Below are 7141 nucleotides of genomic sequence, written 5' to 3' on the forward strand. Positions count from 1 at the left end.
TTACAGGGGTCAAAGGTGCAACTGGGAAATTTTAGCTCAGGGCGAATTCTAAGACAGGCTCCCTCTCCCACCCTCGCCCCACGTGCTCCACCGGCCCCCTTCCCTGAGGACCTTGACCCACGTGCACCTGAGGAGCGACCCAGGTCAAGAGCAGAGGCCCCTCCCGGCCAGCTCCCTCTCCCTCGGTGCCATCCAACGCATTTGGCTGCAAAGCCAGCGGGAGGGGCTGAGGCTGCCAGAACCCGGGGCCTGGCCCACTTCGCCTCTCCTCTGTCTGTCCCCCCTCTCGCCCTGGTCACTGGCACTGGGAGACACTCACTAGGACAAGTGCACAAAACATGCCTCTGCTCACATCCAGCAGGGTGACCTGGAGGGAGCCTCCAGATGCTCACCAGCAAAATGGGTTCTGATGCCTCCAGACCTCAAAGGGCTGTTGGGGGATCAAATGAGATAATGCATAAAGCGCCACCAGAGTGTGCCTGGTGCGTGGGAAGTATCAGCGCTTGTGAGGACCTCTCCTTTCCTGGAGCAGCTCCCCCAGCCCCCAATCCTCTCCTCGACCCTCCTCTCAGGACACCCTGGGTCTCCCTCTCCTTTCCCCCCTGACATAATCTAAGAAAACAGAGCCCACAGGGAATGGCAGCTTTTCTGCCTTTCCTGGGTCCCCGGAATCCTGCAGGGGCGGTGGCCGGGCTCACCGCGGCAACACAGATGTACACGCAGGAAGGAGCGCATCCCTGCGCTGCGGTGGCCTTGACCCCTGCGTGCAATAAACCCCTCCCCACACACACACACACACACACACACTGAAAAGAGGGGCCGCTAGAGCCCAGTCAGCCCTGGCGCCGCTGATCTGAAGGGTCACTCCGAAGGCGCGGGGCTCGGGTGGGGGCCGCTGTGGCCGGGCAGGCGCAGCGCAGCGCGCCCCCTGGAGAACTGAGAGCTGGCAGGTGCGGAGGCCGACCGGTGAGCACCCGCAGGGGCGTGGTGACTCTGCAGGGTGCAGTCTGGCGAGGCCGCAGTGTCCCCGCCTGCTCCTCGATGGCGGAATTTTCCCTGTAGTCTGAGCTCTGCAGCCGGCTTGGTTCCTGCAAAGAGGAGCCGTGGGCGCCACCTGCTGCTTCAGACCCGCAGCGCCCCGCAGACCTGTCCCCTTCCATCTGCTCCTCCAGCCCAGCCTTCTGAGGGCGGGACCAGCACCCGCCTGTGAGGAGGGAGGTGGACACCCATGCCCCACCCACCCCTCTGGTCCCTCATCACTCTTGGAAGAGCCCACGTTCTGGTCGTCAAGCACACAGGCCAGGCAGGTAGTCCCTGACCAGAGAGCCAAGGGCAGTGAGCTTTGTTAATACCCCTCTGTCTCACTGTGCGGACGAAGACACCTCGGAAGGAGGCCTGAGAGGAGAGGAAAGGAAAGGGCGAGGTGAGAGGATGGCCCCACCGAGGCCTGTGATGAGGGAGAGAAGCCCAGGAGCCCAGAGCTCCACCCCTTGGCCCCCTCACCCACTGCCACCCCCACCTAATGTCCCAGACCATGCTGGTCTCCACCCCAGCACAGCCCGGCTTGTCCACCTGGGCCCAGGTCGGAAACCACAGGGTGGGGCCCTCCTTTGGGACCACGCCACGGGCCGACGCTCCACCCAGTGCCGAGTGTCCCTCTGCGCCCCGAAGAGGGAGGTGACTGATTAACTACAGGATCAGCAGGAGCCTGCACTGATCGTTGAGACACTTTGTTCCTTCCCACTGACGCACTCGCGCACGGGTTCACGCACAGGTTTGGTTGTCCAAGAGCCGGCCCCGACAGCAGAGGCACAGGCTAGAAGTCTGGGAGCCGAAGGTCCGAGCACACACGAGAGTCACAGGCTGAAAATAAAGCTCAATGAGAGGAAATGAATGGTCTAGACTCGGAGACAAAGAGGAGGCAACAGAGGCCTCTGCCAAGACCACCACCGATTGTCACTGCTGCGCGGCAGGAAGGGAGGGGCAGAGCCCGAACTCCTTTCTGAAGTGCTTTGTTTCATGCAAAATGTATGTGCGCGTCTGTGTGTGTGTGTGGTGCTCAAACGGTGCACCAGTGCCCGTGTGGGGTCCGGCTGAGCTGGCTGCGACGAGCAGCAGTGGCTACAGCGAGTGTGCCACAGGGTCCCCGCTGGTGGCGGCCGGGAGGCCGGCTGCCCGGCTAGGGCTGGCCCCTCCGCAGCGTGAGTGTGCGTGCTGCCGCAGGGAGGGCCAGGCCCTTCCTGGCAAAGAGGCTGCCGGAGCCAGAGGTCATTTCTCTTTCTCGACAGCTAGAGGAGTGATCCTTCAACCTTCAAGATGGTACTTTGTAGAGGGAAAAGCCTGGCCTGAGAGTCAGGAGACCTGGGTTCAAGTCCAGGCCCTGCTATGGAGCAGAGGCCTTCCTGGAGCGGCAGCATTCACTCCTTTATCCAATCATCCACTCAGCACAAGCATTCACTGGGCACCTGCTACGCACCAGCCGTTGTTCTGGGTGCGGGAGATACAGTGGTGGACGAGACAACTCTGTGCCACGGGGAGCTCACGTTCTAACAGGGGGCTGGGCGCCCCACCACGGGGAAGGGGCAGATGAGGGGTTAGACTGCCAGGGAGGGGTGGGCTTTGACAATCTGTGGGGCAGGCAGGAGTGAGCTTGTGGTTTTGGGGGGATGAAGTGAAGGACAGGGTGGTAGGCGGGGGCAGAGAGATGGGCGGAAGGAAGATCCTGTGGGCTTGTAGGGAGTTTCAAACTTTTTAAAGAGAATCGGGAACTATGTGAAGGGTTTGAGCAGGGATTTGATGTGCGTGTTGGCAAGACCACTCTGGCCCTGGTCGGGTGGATCAGTTGGTTGAAGCGTTGTCCCATATACCGAAAAGTGGCAGGTTCGATCCCAGGTCAAGGCACACACCCAGGTTGTGGGTTCGGTCCCTGGTTGGGGCATGTAAGGGAGTCGACTGGTGGATGTTTCTCTCTCACAGCAATGTCTCTCTCTCTCTTCCTCCCTCTAAAAATCAATAAACATTTCCCTGGGTGAGGATTAAAAAAAATGAGACCACTCCGGCTCTTGTGTGGGGAACACTTTGGTGGGATGGGGTGAGAGCGGGTGTGAGGAAACCCGTGGGGAAGGCCCTGCAGGCCTGCGGGTGGTGGCGGCCGAGGGCGTGGGAGTCAGGCTCGCGCCGTGTTTAGAACGTGGACCCCGAGGATTTGCTGTGGATCGAAGGTGGCGGGTGGTGGAAAGGAGGGGCTGGAGGATAAATCCTGGGTTCTGGCTGGAGTGAGTAGTTGGATAACGGCCCCACTTACTCAGGCGAGGGGCACGTTTGACGGGGGAAATCAAGAGTTCGATCTGAGATGAAAAAAATTTGTGCAAATTGCTTTTTCTCTTCTTTTGGCCTCTGTCTTCTCTTTGTGGTGATTAGGGTTATTTTTTCCAATTCTCCTCCATTCCCCTGTCTTTTAAGCCCACTAATATATTCCGAATTCAGAGAACAGAGGTGACTGGTCTCTTTCAACTTTCTTTTCGGCGGGTGGAGGAGAGAACACACAAGTCCCCCCCCCTGCCCCCCCAAGGGCCCCGCCCACGCTGAGGTCTGGCCACCGGAAAGAGGAAACGGGGCAGAGGGCTAGTGGGCGGCGCGGAGCAGAGCCAAGGGCGCAGAGGAGGAAGAAGCCCCGAAAACGTATGTCTGGTCAAAGTTCAAGTTACATGTCCTGTCCCACATTTCTTGGGTTTGCATTTTAGAAGTTTCAGGGGCTTCTGAGAGGAGAAGCGTTAAGACTTCAATTGCAAACGGCTTCAGGTTTGGGGTCTGGACCCAGTCGTTCAAACAGACTGAACCTCAGTCCCTTCCACTCTCAGTGTCAAGGCCTCGTCCGTCTCCTCAAGCTAGAAAATTCTAGGATTCTGTTGCTTCTAAGGAAAGAAAACAACAACAGCAAATACATGTGCAAATCCAAGAACCTTGAAACCCAAATGGATAGTATTTGAAGGAGTTTTGCAAACATTTTCATTCAATACATCCTGTCCCGGACACTTACTCTATGCCCAAGGTTGTACAGATATGACCCTGAAAATACAGATTAAGTCCCTTCCTCGTGAAGCTTTCGCTCTGGTGGGTGTGAGTCAGCTAGACAGACAGACAGACCCGCCAGGTGGTGCCAAGTGCTATGGAGAGAAACCAAGCAGAGAACCAGGGCAGACCATGTCAACACCTGGGGCAGAGGGGGGTGGGGACTGGGGGGGCTCTTTTATATGGGAACTAGGGCAGGTCTCCGGACAGAAGGAGCGGCAAGCTCAGAAGTCCCAAGTGGCGTGTGGAGCGCTCTAGAAAGAGCAAGGACGCAGTCGGACTGAAGACGAGTGTGAGGAACGGGGTGGGGGTGGGGGGTCGGGGGGGGCAGGCTCCTTGGTGGGGCTCCCAGCTACCCAGGGCTCTGGGTTTCAGCACGAGAGGGGTGGGAGACAGTGGGAGGGCTGCGAGCAGAGGGCTGACGTGGTCTGACAAACGGATCCACGAAGACGAGGCAGCCCCTGGGATATCAGATGCGGCATGAAGACGCTTGCCGCTCTAAAGTAATCGGGCATGTCTGTTCCAGCAGATGCTTAAACCAGAATTGTTGGCCTTGGTGAGAAACCCACACGTCCCCGCTGGAAGCCCCATTTGCTCATCCGCTGTAGGGTTAGAGATCCCCGGGGATTCCAGGGGCTAACAGACATAATCTCTACCCAGTCTGCAGACAAAGAACTTGAGGTCTTGCCAGGTTGAGTCATAACCAAAGCTACAGGCCAGTAAGTGGCAGAGCTGATTCCATCCCAGGGCTGGGTGACTCCAGACGAGCCAACCCACGTTTGCGACGCGAGCGGCACTCAGGCGAGGAAAAGCATTTTCAGGGATGAAGAGACTCGTGCAAGACCCAGAGCTGTGAGTGGCCGAGCTGGGTGCCCCCCCCGCCGCCCCCACCGGACACCAGTGGACTCGACCCATTTGTCCTAGCTCGTGCTCTGAGGAGGGCAGCTCGGGGGCAGGGGTGGCAGCAGGATGTCAGGTCAGGCTGATCTGGAGATCGACACCGATCAGCAGAACGTGCCCGGGGAAAGGAGGAGGCAGGACCGAGGGGAGGAGAAAACTGAGCTGTGGCGAAGGACCGACAGAGGCCTTGGCCATTTCACCAGGGACACTGGAGGGGTCTCTCAGAGGCCACCCAAGGGCCGGGCTTCTGCTCACCCACGGTGGTCCGTCCCTGGCCAGGCCTGCCCTGCCCTGGGAGGTGGGCAGTGACCTCGGGCAAGGCAGTTTGTGAGCGAGGCTGTCCCCAAAGCAGATGGCAGCGAAGGGCCACCCTCCCAGTAACCGGGGAGGTGAGTGCTCAGTCCTTTATTCCGTCCGGAGGGACCTGGGTGGCACCCCACGGAGTCTGCCACATGTGTTGTCTCTCATCACGCGGTGCCTCCGTGACATCGCTGGGCCTTATACAAGTTACAGAAATGCCACAGAATCACGGCTTGTATGTGATCTGTGAAAAAATTATCCTTAGGCTATCTTTCCCACCATATTTTCCACTTTAAATTGTTTCTCTAGGTTTCCTCTCATTTCGGTTGCCCATGCCCCCCACTCCTCACATTTGACCAATCTGTTTTCCTCCGCTCCCTGGAGACGTTGGGCAATGGATGATACTCAGGGTTTTTTGTTTGTTTGTTTTTTAAAGAGATTCTTCATGTACAATTTGGAAAAAAATAGAAATGCTTCCTCCTATACATTAAAGCTCCTGAGGACCAGTAGAGGGGCAGCGTGAGGAAGCTTCTGTACGAATCCCACGAGGCCACCGGAGCAAAGCCAGGGGCAGGCGCACAGGAAGCGGGAACTGCCTGCGGCACGTCGGGTGATCTGCAGGACCTCCTGGGACACTCGGGGCTGGCCGCCTGGAGCTGGAGGCTTGGACACCCGGGGCTCAGAGGTGGCATGTGGGGCCACCGGTGGGGGTACCATTGTCTAGGCTGAGTGTGTGGAGTCTGAAAAGCAGAGGGCCCGGGACTGAGCCCAGGAGGGAGGGGTGACAACATGGGGCGGGGGGGGGGGGGTGGACAGAGAAGGGATGGGAAGGGAGACCAGGGAGCAGAACTAGAAGCGAGAGAGCAGTTTCGTGGGGCCCTAGAGGAGAGGGGAGTGAGGGGGAGAGGCCAGTGGCGCCGAGGGCTTTGGGGCGGTTATGTGACACAGGAACCGAGAAGTGACCTTCGGTGTGGCAGGGAGGGTGGGGCGCGAGCCACATCTGAGTCTGTATCGGAATAAAGTTTCCAGCCGGCTTCGGTCCGGCCTCGACGTACCTGTTGGGTTAGCACATTAAGCACTCCGGATAACCCTCCTAGTTCAGAGAGCTGAAATCCTGGGTTAAATATGTATTTTGAAACCTTCATAAATATCTCTGAGATAGAATGACAGTAACAAATTCACTGACTCCAAAAATGCAGTAGCACTAGGAGCCCTGGCAGGTGAGTGAACAACAAAGTTTGCTTTCGCCCTGAGGAGTCGCGGACTTTCAGAGACGTGGGCCCAGCTGGGCGAGTCCGGGGGGACCGGTGAGCGCATCCAGGGCCTGCCCGCGTGGGGAGCCCAGAGGAGTTTCTCTGCACGCACTGGGAGCTGGGGGGCTGTGCCCGCAGAACAGGGTGAACAAGGAAGAAATCCACCAAGAAAAAGGCAACTGACGTGCCTGACCTTGGCAGTGGGTGAGGGGAAACCTCTCCCCCTGAGTTCGCAATCGCGAGCTGGTCTCAAATGTTTTTTGAGTTCATCTATCTGTTGGCTTGAAAAATCTCTAACATTTAAATATGATTTCAATGGTTTTTGGTTGTTTTAGTAAAGTTTTAAGAAAAAAAGAACAATTCACATTAAAAATTTATAAAACACACAGAAGCCCTATGGCTGAAAATCAGCAAAATAATAATAATAATAAACAACAACAACAATAACAACAAACAAAAAACAGATAGCAGAAACAACTGGTCAAAGATTTCGGATACTGGGATTTCAGCATGGAATAAAAAATAATTCTATTTCTTATGTTTAAGCAAATAAAAGGGAAGCTATGAAGCACGAGCAGGAACGAGAGGTTTGGAAGAATGTGCAGCGAGGTTTGAGA

Source organism: Phyllostomus hastatus, unplaced genomic scaffold, assembly GCF_019186645.2.
Source record: "Phyllostomus hastatus isolate PE091 unplaced genomic scaffold, TTU_PhHast_1.1 phas_scaffold_216, whole genome shotgun sequence".
Lineage (NCBI taxonomy): Eukaryota > Metazoa > Chordata > Mammalia > Chiroptera > Phyllostomidae > Phyllostomus > Phyllostomus hastatus.